Genomic DNA, 19390 nt, shown 5'->3' with positions numbered 1-19390 from the left:
TGGTTTCAAATCTGAGTGCTGCTCTTACATGTGATTAAAAAGTAAAAATCCAAAGAAGAAATAAGTTGATTTCTGATGCACAACATTTGTGTGGATGCTTTCATTCCAAAATGGACCGGACTGTATCTTGTTGCACAACAGGTCTCATGTACACTGTTGTATAGAGTGCCTGTAAGCTCTATTTCAAAAATATCAATATACCAACTGCGATCCCACGTATATTTCAAGATCATGGAGTTATGAGAAACTAAGCTAAAAGCTTTCTGGCTCAGTACAGCAAACTCTGAATTGTTGCACCACACTACAGAATGAATACAAAACCCAAAACCAGTGAAGTTGGCACATTGTGTAAATGGTAAATAAAAACAGAATACAATGATTTGCAAATCCTTTTCAACCTATGTCCAATTGAATAGACTGCAAAGACGTTCGAACTGGAGGACTTGCATATATTAGCTCATTTGGAATTTGAAGCCTGCAACATGTTTCAAAAAAGCTGGCACAAGTGGCAACGAAGACTGAGAAAGTTGAGGAATGCTCATCAAACACTTATTTGGAACATCCCACAGGTGAACAGGCTAATTAGGAACAGGTGGGTGCCATGATTGGGTATAAAAGCAGCTTCCGTGTTCACAAACAAGGATGGGGCGAGGGTCACCGCTTTGTGAACAAATGCGTGAGCAAATTGTTTTTAAGAACAACATTTCTCAACCAGCTATTGCAAGGAATTTAAGTATTTCACCATCTACGGTCCGTAATATCATCAAAAGGTTCAGAGAATCTGGAGAAATCACTGCATGTAAGCAGCAAAGCTGAAAACCAACATTGAATGCCTGTGACCTTCGATCCCTCAGGCGGCACTGCATCAAAAAGCGACATCAGTGTGTAAAGGATATCACTATTAGGGCTCAGGAACACTTCAGAAAACCACTGTCAGTAACTACAGTTGGTCACTACTTCCGTAAGTGCAAGTTAAAACTGTACTATGCAAAGTGAAAGCCATTTATCAACAACACCCAGAAACGCTGCCGGCTTCGCTGGGCCCGAGCTCATCTAAGATGGACTGATGCAAAGTGGAAAAGTGTTCTGTGGTCTGACGAGTCCACATTTCAAATTGTTTTTGGAAACTGTGGATGTCGTGTCCTACGGAACAAAGAGGAAAAGAACCATCCGGATTGTTAAAGACGCAAAGTTCAAAAGACAGCATCTGTGATGGTATGGGGGTGTATTAGTGCCCAAGACATGGGTAACTTACACATCTGTGAAGGCGCCATTAATGCTGAAAGGTACATACAGGTTTTGGAGCAACATATGTTGCCATCCAAGCAACGTTATCATGGACGCCCCTGCTTATTTCAGCAAGACCATGCCAAGCCACGTGTTACAACAGCGCGGCTTCATAGTAAAAGAGTGCAGGTACTAGACTGGCCTGCCTGTAGTCCAGACCTGTCTCCTATTGAAAATGTGTGGCGCAATACACACCCCGGACTGTTGAACAACTTAAGCTGTACATCAAGCAAGAATGGGAAATATTTCCACTTCCAAAATTGGTCTCCTCAGTTCCCAAAGGTTTACTAAGTGTTGTTAAAAGGAAAGGCCATGTAACACAGTGGTAAAAATGCCCCTGTGCCAACTTGTTTGCAATGTGTTGCTGCCTTTAAATTCTAAGTTAATAATTATTTGCAAAACAAAATGAAGTTTTCCAGTTTGAACATTAAATATCTTGTCTTTGCAGTCTATTCAATTGAACATACGTTGAAAAGGATTTGCAAATCATTGTATTCTGCTTTTATTTACCATTTACACAACATGCCAACTTCACTGGTTTTGGGGATTTTACATAATAAAGCCAGTGCTCAAATGGCCATAAAAAAGCCATAGCGACAGTAAAACCTTCATTTACGAACTTAATTGGTCCTTGAACAGGGTTTGTAGATAGAAAAGTTTGTATATTGAAGCACATTTCTCCAAAAGAAACTATTTAAATATGAATAATGGGTTCCAGCCTGGACAAAAATCCATATTTTAGTAAAAGTTTGTACATTTTGAACATAATATGAAGTGCTATACAAGACTGTGTATCAAACAAACATAAAATGGATGATGGATCAACTTTCTCTTTATGAACAATTTACAACAACAACAAGCTGCTGTCCTCCGTATGTGCTGCTCTGCCAACATGCGCGCACACACAGAAGTCTCTTTGGTGCCCTCACAAATGATCAGAAATTATACAAACTGAACTGTTGTTGGAGTTTCGCTTATCGTTCACAAGCAATATGAAAGACATGACGACGTATGTCTTTTTTCATATGATGCATTCTAATTCGTAAATAAACGTAAATTAAAGGTCCGCTTACAGTTCCTCTATTCCGCCCATCAAACCCAATAAAAAAACAATATCCATTTACATTTCGTGACTTCCATATTAACCAAGCATTAGTGATGTTGTTATCACATGCGCCAACACACACAAACTATTTATAGCGGCGCCGTGATTACAAGATGGCGTGCCAATGTTGACATGAACAACTAGTGAGCTACTTAGACCGGGGCTCTTTAGCGCCGCCATAGTGGCTCCCTGGAGGTTTTTAAAAAATGTATGAAAATGGAAAAAGATGAGGGGAAAAAATATTTTTCTTGTTTTAATGTGGTATTTGTAGGAGGACATACATGACACAAACCGTCTTAACTGTTTAATATAAACATGTGTCACTGATGCGTGTATTTGGCGAGCGCCGTTTTGTCCTAATTTCGGTGGTCCTTGAACCCGCCGTAGTTGTGTGTCCTGTGACGCAACAGTTTGTTTACATACAACTTTCTAGAACGCTGCCACAGAAAGACATGTTTTATGCCACTCCTTCTTTGTCTCATTTTGTCCACCAAGTGTTTTATGATGTGCGAGAATGCACAAAGGTGAGCTTTGTTGATGTCATTGACTTGTTGGAGGGCTATTTAGGCTAGCTGTGTGTACATATTGCATCATTATGCCTCGTTTGTAGGTATATTTGAGCTTATTTTAATTTCCGTTACTCAGGTCCTGTTTGTATTTAATTAATATTTGTATGTCTCATGACATATCTGTATGTAATATCGGCTGCATTTCTGAGTTCTTTGTGTGTCGTTATGGGGGGGTTCGGATTTTTCCAATGCCATAATCCATTTTGAGGGGCGAGCTAGAAGTAGAGCTACAAGTAATATTTCCAAACTATTAAAGGCCTACTGAAATGAATGTTTTTTTATTTAAACAGGGATAGCAGATCCATTCTATGTGTCATACTTGATCATTTCGCGATATTGCCATATTTTTGCTGAAAGGATTTAGTAGAGAACATCGACGATAAAGTTCGCAACTTTTGATCGCTGATAAAAAAAAGCCTTGCCTGTACCGGAAGTAGCGTGACGTCACAGGTTGAAGGGCTCCTCACATTTCCCCATTGTTTACACCAGCTGCGAGAGCGATTTGGACCGAGAAAGCGACGATTACCCCATTAATTTGAGCGAGGATGAAAGATTTGTGGATGAGGAACGTGAGAGTGAAGGACTAGAATGAGAGTCGAGAACACGAAATGGACATTCACAGTGACTTTTATCTCCACGACAATACATCGGCGAAGCTCTTTAGCTACGGAGCTAACGTGATAGCTTCGTGCTTAAATGCAGATAGAAACAAAAGAAATAAACCCCTGACAGGATAGACAGAAAAGCAACAATACTATTAAACCATGGACATGTAACTACACGGTTAATGCTTTCCAGCCTGTCGAGGCTTAACAATGCTGTTGCTAACGACGCCATTGAAGCTAACTTAGCTACGGTACCTCGACAGAGCTATGCTAAAAACATTAGCTATCCACCTACGCCAGCCAGCCCTCATCTGCTCATCAACACCCGTGCTCACCTGCGTTCCAGCGATCGACGGAGCGACGAAGGACTTCACCCGATCATAGATGCGGTCGGCGGCCCGGAGACGGAGGAAGTCAAGGTGAGGTCGGCGGCTAGCGCGTCTGCTATCCATCTCAAAGTCCTCTTGGTTGTGTTGCTGTAGTCCGCGCTAATACACCAATACTATAGCTTTCTTCTTTGCAGTCTTCATTGTTCATTAAACAAATTGCAAAAGATTAATCAACACAGATGTCCAGAATACTGTGGAATTATGTGGTGAAAACGGAGCTTTTTGTATTGGATCCAATGGGGTCCGAATACTTCCGTTCACTCCGTGACGTCACGCGCAAACGTCATCATACCGAGACGTTTTCAACCGGAAGTTTCGCGGGAAATTTAAAATTGCACTTTATAAGTTAACCCGGCCATATTGGCATGTGTTGCAATGTTAAGATTGCATCATTGATATATAAACTATCAGACTGCGTGGTCGGTAGTAGTGGGTTTCAGTAGGCCTTTAAGTGGAAAATAACATTGCCGTGGTATGTGGCGGTATCAAACGAGAACTCCGAGTACTCCCGTCAAGTTCGTCAACGTACCGTATTTTTCGGATTATAAGTCGCACCTGCCGAAAATGCATAATGAAGAAGGAAAAAAACATATATAAGTCGCACTAGAGTATAAGTCGCATTTTTTGGGGAAATGTATTTGATAAAACCCAACACCAAGAATAGACATTTGAAAGGCAATTTAAAATAAATAAAGAATAGTGAACAACAGGCTGAATAAGTGTACGTTATATGACGATTGCCGTTTTCTGCTGCATATTTCACTACTTCCAGCTTGTAACTTGCAGTATATGATTTCCTTTTCGGTGCTATTTTTGTTCAGCCCTTCTCAGTTTTTATAAGTTACCGCCAATGTTGAAATGATCAATTTTCATAGGTACGGAAATAGTAGCAGGTAGCATCTTTTTTTTCACAATGCACTTCTGCCATGACCCGCCCCCGCCAAATTGTTATTGGTTGACGTGTGTTTGTGACGATTGCTGATATACGCCTAGTCTCTTACGTGAATGAGATAAATAATATTATTTGATATTTTACGGTAACGTGTTAATAATTTCACACATAAGTCGCTCCCCGGCCAAACTATGAAAAAAACTGCGACTTATAATCCGAAAAATACGGTGGTTTTTTTGGGGGGGGTAGGGCTATTAAACCGACTGGTCAGTAAACCTCACGTGTTCCTTTTGCACAGTGCCTGCGAGCGGAACGGAGAACCCCCTGCAAAGTTTAAATCCGAAGTACGGACACATTTTGGTTTTACGATGAAATCAAAAACGATAGAGAAGGGAAAAAAATGATGTCGGAGTCTCTCGTCAATTTGACGAATGAGCAGACAAGCAGTCATTTCCTCTTGCCATGAATCCTCATGCGGGAGCGGCGACATGCAAAATAAATAAACTGCACGCCGCCACGTATACAACGTGTACGTGTAATAGGTCGCTTGATGAACCGTCGCACGGAAAAATATCCTGGATGTGAAACCACGAAGCCAGTGAGGCCGGATGTTAATTTGTCAGGTATTTACATTATTAAAAGTTACATTTGTCAGTTAACCTCCTAAGAATCAGCATTCTTTTAACTGATATAAAAATGTCCACTGCAGAGGACGATGCTTCGCAGGAAAAAGTGAACATTATTTTTTTACACATGTAAACTGGATGTTTACATTGTCAGTTTAAAGAAACTTAAAACACTTTATGACTCTGCACTATTTTTTGCACGTAAAAATACTCGTTTGTAGTAATAAATATGATTACAGCATTTTAGTGTTTGTTTTGTGTTCAATTACATTAAGTGTGTTTATCCTAAACATTCATTTACACACTTGTCGTCCATAGCGTTTCAACTCGTATCAAAGAACTCCAAGAAACTTTTGTATGTTTTACAATATAACTAAAACTATTCATACTTACTGAACTGTCCCATATGTGATGTCTGTAGGGGTGTTTTCATGCATATTTGTACGCTCTATTGTAAAGTAATCAAGCTAGTGTCGTTAGCATTAGCCAATTTGCTAATAGGTTTTACAAGTGTCTGTGTTAGAATTATTAACTTTTGTATTGTTTCAGTTAGTGCGGGGGTCGGCAACCCGCGGCTCTAGAGCCGCATGCGGCTCTTTAGCGCCGCCCTAGTGGCTCTCTGGAGATTTTTCAAAAATGTATGAAGAATGGAAAAAGATGAAGGGAAAAAAATCTATTTTTTTGTTTTAGTATGGTTTCTGTATGAGGACAAACATGACACAAACCTCCCTAATTGTTATAAAGCACACTGTTTATATTAAATATGCTTCACTCATTCGAGTATTTTGCGAGCGCCGCTTTGTCCTCCTTATTTTGGCGGTCCTTGAACTCACCGTATAGTTTGTTTACATGTTTAACTTTCTCCGACTTTCTAGGACGTGTTTTATGCCACTTTTTCTGTCTCATTTTGTCCGCCACACTTCCAACGTTGTGCGTGAGTGCACAAAGGTGAGTTTTGTTGATGTTATTGACTTGTGTGGAGTGCTAATCAGACATATTTGGTCACTGCATGACTGCAAGCTAATCGATGCTAACATGCTATTTAGGCTAGCGACATGTACATATTGCATCATTATGCCTCATTTGTAGCTATATTTGAGGTCATTTAGTTTCCTTTAAGTCCTCTTAATTCAATTTATATCTCATGACACATGTATTATGGCTTAATTTTTGCGGCTCCAGACAGATTTGTTTTTGTATTTTTGGTCCAATATGGCTCTTTCAACATTTTGGGTTGCCGACCCCTGAGTTAGTGTGAATGTTGTCTGTCTATCTGTGTTTGCCCTGTGATGAGGTGGCGACTTGTCCAGGGTGTACACTGCCTTCTGCCCGAATGCAGCTGAGAGAGGCTCCAGCACCCTTCGCAACCCCAAAAGGGACAAGCTGTAGAAAATGGATGTATGGCTGGATGGATGGAAATTTACCAAAACGTCACCGTGGACTTACCAAGTCTGTTTAGCTGGTTGGAAACCTGGCTTCCGCAGCTAATGGGTCCATGACAATGACTTTCGTTTTGTTCGATCCGCCGTTTTACTGCCGTTTGACAGGCACAGTTTGGAAAAAATTAAGTATGTAGATAAATATTGACTAAATCTTTCTGTGTAAATAACTTATTTCGCAACGTATATATCTGCAGCTAATACATGCAAACTATTTTTTCTCCGAAAATGTTGCGGGTGCGGTTTATATGCCGGTGAGCTCTATAATCCAGAAAACATGGTATTTATTCAGAACCTGAATTGTATGGAGATTAATTTGTGTCTCTATTATGAATGCTTGTTTTGACACTGAATTTATGTAACTGAATTTTTTGCGTTTGAATGTTGTGAACTGAACATTTTTTACATCAAATTATGCTGACGATTTCATTGAAAAAAAAAAAAAAGTTTTAAAATTCAGTGTATAGATATTCAGTGTTAGAGAATCAGTGTAAAAAATGAAGTCTATAAAAATTCAATATAAATAAATTCAGTTTATAAAATTCAGCGTAAAAAATTCAGTGCTGAAAAATTTCGTGTTTAAAAATTTGCTGCTTCAAAAAGCAAGACTCATTTCCGATAAATTAAGGCTGAAGCAATCGATCCTGTCTCAGAAGCAGCCAATGAGGTGTGAAGTTTGAAGTCACGTGACACATGTCTTGCAAAACAGCATTAAAAAGGCAGTTAACTGGGCTACCTGGTCATAATACGACATCATTAACACTTATTTCCACCAGCTGGTCAGGTGCTTGTGTGTGTGACGTCACACCTGGTGGTCAGGTGCTAGTGTGTGATGTAACACCTGGTGGTCAGGTGCTTGTGTGTGTGACGTCACACCTGGTGGTCAGGTGCTAGTGTGTGATGTAACACCTGGTGGTCAGGTGCTTGTGTGTGTGACGTCACACCTGGTGGTCAGGTGCTAGTGTGTGTGATGTAACACCTGGTGGTCAGGTGCTAGTGTGTGTGATGTAACACCTGGTGGTCAGGTGCTAGTGTGTGTGACCTCACACCTGGTGGTCAGGTGCTAGTGTGTGTGATGTAACACCTGGTGGTCAGGTGATAGTGTGTGTGATGTAACACCTGGTGGTCAGGTGCTAGTGTGTGATGTAAAACCTGGTGGTCAGGTGCTAGTGTGTGTGATGTAACACCTGGTGGTCAGGTGCTAGTGTGTGATGTCACACCTGGTGGTCAGGTGCTAGTGTGTGATGTAACACCTGGTGGTCAGGTGCTAGTGTGTGATGTAACACCTGGTGGTCAAGTGCTAATGTGTGTGATATAACACCTGGTGGTCAAGTGCTAGTGTGTGTGATCTAACACCTGGTGGTCAAGTGCTAGTGTGTGTGATGTAACACCTGGTATTCAGGTGACAGTGTGAGTGATGTAACACCTGGTGGTCAAATGCTAGTGTGTGTGATGTAACACCTGGTATTCAGGTGACAGTGTGAGCGATGTAACACCTGGTGGTCAGGTGATAGTGTGTGATCTAACACCTGGTGGTCAAGTGCTAGTGTGTGTGATGTAACACCTGGTGGTGAAGTGCTAGTGTGTGTGATGTAACACCTGGTGGTCAAGTGCTAGTGTGTGTGATGTAACACCTGGTATTCAGGTGACAGTGTGAGTGATGTAACACCTGGTGGTGAAGTGCTAGTGTGTGTGATGTAACACCCGGTGGTGAAGTGCCAGTTTGTGTGATGTAGCACCTGGTGGTGAAGTGCTAGTGTGTGTGATGTAACACCTGGTGGTCAAGTGCTAGTGTGTGTGATGTAACACCTGGTATTCAGGTGACAGTGTGAGTGATGTAACACCTGGTGGTCAAGTGCTAGTGTGTGTGATGTAACACCTGGTGGTCAAGTGCTAGTGTGTGTGATGTAACACCTGGTATTCAGGTGACAGTGTGAGTGATGTAACACCTGGTGGTCAGGTGCTAGTGTGTGTGATATAACACCTGGTGGTCAAGTGCTAGTGTGTGTGATCTAACACCTGGTGGTCAAGTGCTAGTGTGTGTGATCTAACACCTGGTGGTCAAGTGCTAGTGTGTGTGATGTAACACCTGGTGGTCAAGTGCTAGTGTGTGTGATGTAACACCTGGTGGTCAAGTGCTAGTGTGTGTGATGTAACACCTGGTATTCAGGTGACAGTGTGAGTGATGTAACACCTGGTGGTCAGGTGATAGTGTGTGATCTAACACCTGGTGGTCAAGTGCTAGTGTGTGTGATGTAACACCTGGTGGTGAAGTGCTAGTGTGTGTGACGTCACACCTGGTGGTCAAAAGTGTTTATTATGTTGTATTCTGCCCAGGTAGCCCAGTTAACTGCCTTTTTTTATGCTGTATTGCAAGACCCGTGTCACGTGACTTCAAACTTGACACCTCATTGGCTGCTTCTGAGACAGGATCGATCGCTTCAGCCTTAATTCACCCGAAGTAAGTCTTGCTTTTTGAAGAAACTTTTTTTTTTTTACACTGCATTTTTATGCACAACAGTTTAAAACACAGAATTTTAAAAATTTCAAATGAAATTGTCAGCATAATTTCATGTAAAAAAATAAAAATAAAAAACAAAATCAGTTCACAAAAATCAACACACAAAAAATTAAGTTCCATAAATCTTTTGAATAATATATTTTTTAATAATACTTCTGCAGCCAATATGAACTTTCTATCCTGTAACCTGTTTTGAGAACCATTTATTCTATGTGTTAAAGTTCCAATGTGAAATGTGTCCTCTGATTTGACCCATCCCCGTGTTCACCCCCTGCAAGGTGAGGGGAGCAGTGAGCAGCAGCGTGCGCCGCGCTCGGGAATCATTTGGTGATAAATAAGTGAACGGACTTACAGGCACACAAAAAAGTCAAGCACAGGTTTTGCATGCACAGAGATGTCGGCGCAATACACCTGATATTGGCTCCTATTTATGTGTAAATCATTAACATCTTTGTTTACAGCAGTTGTGCAACAACACCATAGAAATCACCTCATGATTACAGCTCCTTGTTGATCCACACCCAACTTAACAATGCATGAATAATACTGTGACAATAGAACTCCTTCACAGAGCAATCGACAATAGGGCAAAACAAAACGAACCGCAGAGATATAAACATTGTCAAAAGATCTCTTGATTTCTGTCTCTATGTAGTTACACTACATCAGGGGTGTCCAAAGTGCGGCCCGGGGGCCATTTGCGGCCCGCAGCTAATTGTTTACCGGCCCGCCACACATTCTGCAAAAATTGCAAAATTGATAATATTGCAAAAATTTAAATAAACATTTAAAAAAACTGGAATGAGGTGAAATCTAACAAGAAAAAGTTGCAATGTTGACACAAAGCTGCCATGCAGGCTGTTTTTTTCTTTTATCTTTGTTTATTTTTCTTTTTTTTGCCATTGCTAAAAAAAAAAAAAAAGACTAAAAATCTATTGTATAATAATTATTACTTAAAAAATATCACTTTAAAATGTTTTATGTGGAAAAAATATTGCATATATTGTGTGGTTGCCATAAAAAAACATCAAAGTTTTATTTGACAAAAGAGCATAATACAAACAAAATAATAGTTCAAACGTAAAATCGACAGATATATCTGAAGTTGATCTCGTAATTTAAGTGTTAAAAGTAAAAAAAAACTAATAAAAATGTATCACTTTATGAGTGGGGGACCTTTTGGATCCCAAATATATTTAGTAGGATTTTATTTAACTTTTCACTGTGATTACTCAAAAATATTAAAGAATTAAAATCAATGGTGTCCTGCATTATTGATCTTTTAGAGCTCTAATTACTAAATATTACATATTTCAGTTTTACTATAAAAAACAAAGTTGTCTTTGACAGAAAAGGCAGAAAACCTTTTTTTTTTTTTTTTTTACTTTATATCAAACTCAAGTTGATATAGAGATTTACTGTAAGCATTAAATAACAAATAATAATAATAATTTGGTTTATTTTTAACAGTTTAATGACTGAGAACCTTTATGGTCCCCGGGAGCCCTAAAGGTTAAAAAAAAAAAAAAATCCATATATTTTGTTAAGGTTTGAAAATGAAAAATATCAAAATGGCCCCCGCATGCTTAAATGTTTCCGTGTGCGGCCCTCAGGGGAAAAAGTTTGGACACCCCTGCACTACATAGAAACAGTAGAAATTGCCTTTTTTACAAACAATTCCAGATAAGTGTCGAGAAATGCTTTTATTGCTAAATGCCGCATTTAGCACTTGCTTTTCGCAAGGGGCGAAATGTTTCATTGACGTGGTTGACAGTGAAATTTGTTGGCAAAATGTATTTGTCGATAATAGTCTGCGACGTCATGGCTTGTGTTTTTCCGGTAAAAAAAACAAACACGAAAATATGCATTTGGCCAGCGACAGGAAGGGAAAAATGGCTGTGGCCCCAGCAGGCAACAACAGGCTGGGGGGAAAACAGTGGAAAAGTATGGAAACATTTCACCCGGCGGGGTAATAATAGTCCCGGGTAAAAATAGCCGTGCAATGCAGACGATCAACAGGCTGAAACGTGTGAGTGTACACAAAATGCCCTTACACCGCCATTGCCACGAGCACCGGGAAACAGAAAGACAGAAAAAAAAAGAAAAAAAAACCTGAGATTGCCCTTTTTGAAGACGCCGGAAATAATGGCCAGCCTGTGCTAAAGGCCACCTATTGGCTGCAGGAGATGAGACAATCAATTAGGAGAAGAGAGCATCCAGCCATAACTCTTGACCTGCAGGGAGGGGAGAGGAGGATTGTTGGCGTGGAAGCAATTCACTTCAACATCTGGTCTGCAGTCCCTTTCTTTCCGTTAACTTGTCTCAAATTCAGTTAAAAGCTTTAAGCAGCAAGTCATTAGTCTCAGTTTGAACTTAAAATATCTTGTCTTTGCAGTCTATTCAACTGAAAATAAGTTGAATAGAATTTGCAAATCATTGTATTCTGTTTTTATTTACGATTTACAAAACGAGCCAACTTCACTGGTTTTGTACAATGTAATAATATTTAAGATGATAATCATGGATGTATAAATAATCCATTTATAATTGAGTCGTAACCCTTGAATTATAATTGAATCGTGAGGTGCTCAAAGACCTCTAATAAGTAATACGCAACTATATTTCTTGGTTATATTAACAAATGTGCTGATTTACACCATTTAGGCCAGGGGTGTCCAAACTTTTTCCACTGAGGGCCGCACACGGAAAAATGTAAGCATGCGGGGGCCATTTTGATATTTTTCATTTTCAAACCTTAACAAAATATATGGATTATTTATTTTTTTTCAACCTTTAGAGCTCCCGGGGACCATAAAGTCATTAAACTGTTAAAAATAAGTCAAATTATTATTATTATTTTTTATTTAACGCTTACAGTAAATCTCTATATCAACTTGAGGTTGCTATAAAGTTAAAAAAAAAAAGGTTTTATGCCTTTTCTTTCAAAGAAAACTTTGTTTTTTATAGTAAAACTGAAATATGCAGTATTTAGTAATTAGAGCTCTAAAAGATCAATAATGCAGGGCACCATTGATTTTAATTCTTTCATATTTTTGAGTAATCACAGTCAAAAGTTAAATAAAATCCTACTAAATATATTTGGGATCCAAAAGGTCCCCCACTCATAAAGTGATACATTTTTATTTTTATTTTTTTAACTTTTAACACTTAAATTACGAGATCAACTTCAGATATATCTGTCGATTTTACGTTTGAACTATTATTTTGTTTGTATTACGCTCTTTTGTCAAATAAAACTTTGATGGTTTTTTTTGGCAACCACACAATATATGCAATATTTTTTTCACATAAAACATTTTAAAGTGATATTTTTTAAGTAATAATTCATCACATCATAGATTTTTAGTCTTTTTTTTTTTTTTAGCAATGGCAAAAAAAAAGAAAAACAAACAAAGACAAAAGAAAAAAAACAGCCTGCATGGCAGCTTTGTGTCAACATTGCAACTTTTTCTTGTTAGATAAATGTTTTTTTACATTTTTGCAATATTATCAATTTTGCAATTTTTGCAGAATGTGTGGCGGGCCGGTAAACAATTAGCTGCGGGCCGCAAATGACCCACCGGGCCCTACTTTGGACACCCCTGATTTAGGCCATTTAGAAATGCAGCTGTCTGTGGTTTTTATGTTGACATCGGTCTGTGGTTTCTTACCTTATTTACTACTATTATTTATTTTTATTTTTTTCAGTTGTTGGGGGGAAAAAACAGCATTTGATATATTTTGGACTACGTATGTCATTGTGGTAACACTTTAGTATGGGGAACATATTCACCATTAACTACTTGCTTATTAACATGCAAATTAGTAACATATTGGCTCTTAATTAGTCATTATTAAGTACTTATTAATGCCATATTCTGCATGGCCATATTATACAACAACCCTAACCCTAACCAATTGACTCTAAATTAAGTCTTTGTTACTTACAATATTTTCCCAGAGTGTCCAAATAACACCTAATTAAAGGCCTACAGAAACCCACTACTACCGACCACGCAGTCTGATAGTTTATATATCAATGATGAAATCTTAACATTGCAACACATGCCAATACAGCCGGGTTAACTTATAAAGTGCAATTTTAAATTTCCCGCTAAACTTCCGGTTGAAAACGTCTATGTATGATGACGTATGCGCGTGACGTCAATCGTTGAACCGGAAGTATTGGTAACGCATTGAATCCAATACAAAAAAACTCTGTTTTCGTCTCAAAATTCCCCAGTATTCTGGACATCTGTGTTGGTGAATCTTTTGCAATTTGTTTAATGAACAATGAAGACTGCAAAGAAGAAAGTTGTAGGTGGGGTCGGTGTATTAGCGGCTGGCTGCAGCAACACAACCAGGAGGACTTTGACTTGGATAGCAGACGCGCTATCCGACGCTAGCCGCCGACCGCACCGATGATCGGGTGAAGTCCTTCGTCGCTCCGTCGATCGCTGGAACGCAGTTGAGCACGGGTGTTGATGAGCAGATGAGGGCTGGCTGGCGTAGGTGGCTAGCTAATGTTTTTAGCATAGCTCTGTGAGGTCCGGTTGCTAAGTTAGCTTCAATGGCGTCGTTAGCAACAGCATTGTTAAGCTTCGCCAAGCTGGAAAGCATTAACCGTGTAGTTACATGTCCATGGTTTAATAGTATTGTTGATTTTCTATCCATCCTTCCAGTCAGGGGTTTATTTCTTTTGTTTCTATATGCAGTTAAGCACGATGCTATCACGTTAGCTCCGTAGCTAAAGTGTTTCGCCGATGTATTGTCGTGGAGATAAAAGTCACTGTGAATGTCCATTTTGCGTTCTCGACTCTCATTTTCAAGAGGATATAGTATCCGAGGTGGTTTAAAATACAAATCCGTGATCCACAATAGAAAAAGGAGAGAGTGTGGAATCCAATGAGCCAGCTTGTACCTAAGTTACGGTCAGAGCGAAAAAAGATATGTCTTGCACTGCATTCTAGTCCTTCACTCTAACGTTCTTCATCCACAAATTTTTCATCCTCGCTCAAATTAATGGTGTAATCGTCGCTTTCTCGGTCCGAATCGCTCTAGCTGCATTGAAAACAATGGGGAAATGTGAGGAGCCTTTCAACCGTTGACGTCACTCTACTTCCGGTACAGGCAAGGCTTTTTTTATCAGCGACCAAAAGTTGCAACTTTATCGTCGATGTTCTCTACTAAATCCTTTCAGCAAAAATATGGCAATATCGCGAAATGATCAAGTATGACACATAGAATGGATCTGCTATCCCCGTTTAAAAAAAAAAAATTCATTTAAGTAGGCCTTTAAGTCTTTCTTACTTAGAATATGTTCCCCATACTAAAGGGTTACCGTCAGTGTATGTGTTTGAAAATCAATAAACAAATATAAAAATTTAAAAAAAAGTACAGTCAGACTCTTTTCAAAATGTGCTAACTCGATGCTAATTACATTGGAATTGCCATAAATATGCTACCAAATAGCATTAGCAAATTTACATGGCGATTTCAACAGCTTCAAATTTACAAATAAATTTTCTACAACTTCGAAGCCATCACATCCGGGTGACTAAAAGTGTGAAAATAGCCAAAGGGCTTTAACCTGCAGTGTGAATACGGTCCATTATCTGCTGCTGGCAAAGAAACGACCAAGTGTCTCTGAGCATCAGTGATTTAAGGTAAGCTGACAGTCGGTTCAAGAACTATGAGATCATTGTGACAGAAAGGCATATGGAAGCATTCTGGTCAAGGCTTAAGCGCAAATGTTTCCGCAGGGATGCACGGTGGGTCAAATCTCTCCACTCTCCCTGCAATAATCGAGCAGCATCTTTAATTAGGCACTCTGATTGAAGAGCCAGTCACACTTCCATCTTTGGAATCCTGGCACGGTGTGAAGGGAAGGCGTCAAACTCTGCATGTGACCTCTGCTACTCATCCGATCTCTCCAGCTGTCCGTGCTGCAGATGCCCTTACAAAAAGCCACGCTGAAAATGGCTGCCAAGCCGGCACCCAAGTTGCCATCGCTTGATAAATTTGCCAGTGAAACCCACAAGAGACATTAAATGAAATATCAAAGAGGTCGCCTCTGGATCGTGTTAGCCACAAGTAGGAGATGAGACACCATCAAAAGATATGGAAATAGATAGGTCATTAACTCGGATAAAGTTATGTCTAAAAATGCTCCAGAGTCCATAGCCTTCAATATCGTGTCTGTCGAAGCTGATTTAGGGTCAGCTAGTCATCTCCGAGGTGTTTCAACTCAGCTGGTGTCCTCTGATGCTGGTGCAGGACTCACAGCAGGTGACAACACAGACTCAAATCGCATTGAAAGGGATTCTCCGTTCTTCCCGAAGTCAATCAGAAGCTTTTCTCAGTTGCTAACGGAAAAACGGATGGCTGATTGATCATTGAGCTCAGGGTTGGCAGTCAGCCTTGATTTTAGTCACGCCAGCCATGTGTACTGTATGTCACCGGTCCGTGCTGACACGAGGTTAAAAATAGACCCTGCGGCGTTGGCGAAGGACCAGGCGACAACCGCAGTTCTCTCGCCAGTCAGACGGGGGCTTTTATTCTCTCAATTTCTTACCACGTATGACAGCGACTCTCCTTAGCAGTCCTGAAGGCGACTGAAGTCAATTTTACAGAAACTATTCAGGAATGGAGGTCGGGTAAACTACAAGTGGGAATCTTTGGGCACCTCACAATTTGATTACGATTCAAGGGCTACAATTTGATTATAAATCGGTTATTAATGCATCGTTAATAAATATAGGATTATAGTGTATATTGGTAATTTATTATATATAATTTTTATATATTAAAAATCAGGGGTAGTCGCTGAAAGATGACTGTATGTAAAGTAACATATATACATATACATATATACATACATATATATATATATATAAACAAATATATAAATACATATACATATATATACATATATCTATATATATATAAATAAATATACAGTATATATATACATATATACATACATACATATACATGATATATATGTACACATATATGTATGCATACATATATATCTGTATATACACACATATACACTACCGTTCAAAAGTTTGGGGTCACATTGAAATGTCCTTATTTTTGAAGGAAAAGCACTGTACTTTTCAATGAAGATAACTTTAAACTAGTCTTAACTTTAAAGAAATACACTCTATACATTGCTAATGTGCTAAATGACTATTCTAGCTGCAAATGTCTGGTTTTTGGTGCAATATCTACATAGGTGTATAGAGGCCCATTTCCAGCAACTATCACTCCAGTGTTCTAATGGTACAATGTGTTTGCTCATTGGCTCAGAAGGCTAATTGATGATTAGAAAACCCTTGTGCAATCATGTTCACACATCTGAAAACAGTTTAGCTCGTTACAGAAGCTACAAAACTGACCTTCCTTTGAGCAGATTGAGTTTCTGGAGCATCACATTTGTGGGGTCAATTAAACGCTCAAAATGGCCAGAAAAAGAGAACTTTCATCTGAAACTCGACAGTCTATTCTTGTTCTTAGAAATGAAGGCTATTCCACAAAATTGTGTGGGTGACCCCAAACTTTTGAACGGTAGAGTATATATATATATATATATATATATATATATATATATATATATATATATATATATATATATATATATATATATATATATATATATAAACATAATTGGATATTAAGTATATATGAAAGTGGGACTTCTGTCTTGTTTACTTTTGTGACAACCAAGATAGTGTTTTGCATTTTTCCCATCATGCTTTGTAATGGATATATTTATTTATTTTTATTGTGCATGGGCTTTTTTTTTAAATAATATCTACAAATTGTGTTATATTGTGTTATGTGTGACCATGTCTGTTGGCATTTTTGTGTTGGTTCATTTTTTATTTTTTTTTGCACCATGACTAGGGAAGGTTGTTTGCATGGGTCATATAAGTAAATGCTGTGTTTGTTTCCATTCAAAAGCATCGTAAGTCGTCATAGACATGACTTACTCATGCCAGCTGCAAAATGGTGGCAAACCATCATATAAACAGGCTTTTAAAATAAAACGTAATCTCCCTGTGGCCATGACGTTTTGAAGATCCTGGTGGGCTGCACATGGCCCGCGTGCCCTAGCAACATTGTCCAATGCCTCAAAACTCATGTTTGTTCCTTGAGTAGACCAAACAGGAACAGCAACAAGTAACAATATATCAACTATTTATTGCTCAAGTGGCACAACTGTCGTCCTTCCGCATTGCTCAAATTTACTTCCTGTATACAGCACTTAGCCTTCTGGATAATGTAGTGTATTAACATTCATCAAAACTCCAGCATCCTTACTTCCTAATTTACATGTAATTATATATGTATTTAACCTTTATTTATATAAATAAGAAAATAAAACGTGCTTTTACTGCCATCTAGAGTCTACTTGTTGGTCTGTGCTGTATAAAACGAGTAAAACATCAATTCTTAGACACATTTTATTGATCTCCAAGGGAAATTGTTTGACACACAGTGGAAATGATAACTAAAACATTTTGAAGGGCACTGGAAAATAGAAATAAATAATTGTTCCAATGTTGGTTACTGGTAAACAAAGCGTCAAATCTTAAGGTTTGTGAATTTTGACTTTTGGGACGTGACATATGCATCCAAAAAAGACAGCCCCAGGAAATGAACGGTTTCCCAGGCATACTCAGAAAGGGGATCAAAAATGGGACTGTGCAGCGAAACGTATGCAAAACTTACACCAAAGCATATCCATTTTATCTCGACCACAAGGAAGTGTGTTAAATGTAGATTAGAATCATCATAGGTGCCATTTAACTACCGTAACTTTTTTTGATGTCACTTCCTGTGAAGAAGGACGGAATGAAAAGAGCTCTGCATTGATTCAAAGTTTTTGAACTACTTTGGCACTTTTGACCAAAACCTCATATCTGTTTGGGAGAAACTGACTCCTGGAAAAAGACAAGTTACAACTGCCGACGATTGCTAACCCCTGTGCTCCAGAGCCTTCCACAACATTGGCGGAAAAAAGGTTTCTAGCGCAACGAATGCAGAGAAAGAGGATGTTGACGAGAGGTAATAACATTGTTAAATAATACAAAACCCAAAACCAGTGAAGTTGACACATGTAAATGGTAAATAAAAACAGAATACAATGATTTGCAAATCCTTTTCAACCTATATTCAATTAAATAGACTGTAAAGACAAGATACTTAACGTTCAAACTGGAAAACGTTAGTTTTTGCATATATTATCTCATTTGGAATTTGATGCCTGCAACATGTTACAAAAAAGCTGGCACAAGTGGCAAAAAAGACAGAGAAAGTTGAGGAATGGTCATCAAACACTTATTTGGCACAGGTGAACAGACTAATTGGGAACAGGTGGGTGCCATGATTGGGTATAAAAGCAGCTTCCATGAAATGCTCAGTCATTCACAAACAAGAACGGGGCGAGGGTCACCACTTTGTGAAGAAATGCGTGAGCAAATTGGTAAACATTTAAGAACAACATTTCTCAGCAAGCTACTGCAAGGAATTTAAGGATTTCACCATCTGCGGTCCGTAATATCAAAAGGTTCAGAGAATCTGGAGAAATCACTGGACGTAAACGGCAAGGCTTTGACCTTCGATCCCTCAGGTGGTACTGCATCAAAAAGTGGCATCAGTATGTAAAGGATATCACAACCAAACCTAACCCCCCCCCCACACCCCGGATTGTCCATCCATCCATTTTCTACCGCTTATTCCCTTCGGGGTCGCGGGGGGCGCTGGAGCCTATCTCAGCTACAATCGGGCGGAAGGCGGGATACACCCTGGACAAGTCGCCACCTCATCACAGGGCCAACACAGATAGACAGACAACATAATGTAAATAATTCAATGTGATTATCTTGTGTGATGACTGTATTATGATGATAGTATATCTGATAGTATATATCTGTATCATGAATCAAT

Source organism: Entelurus aequoreus, linkage group LG02, assembly GCF_033978785.1.
Source record: "Entelurus aequoreus isolate RoL-2023_Sb linkage group LG02, RoL_Eaeq_v1.1, whole genome shotgun sequence".
In the NCBI taxonomy this organism is placed as follows: domain Eukaryota; kingdom Metazoa; phylum Chordata; class Actinopteri; order Syngnathiformes; family Syngnathidae; genus Entelurus; species Entelurus aequoreus.
Note: the sequence above shows the minus strand (reverse complement) of the source record.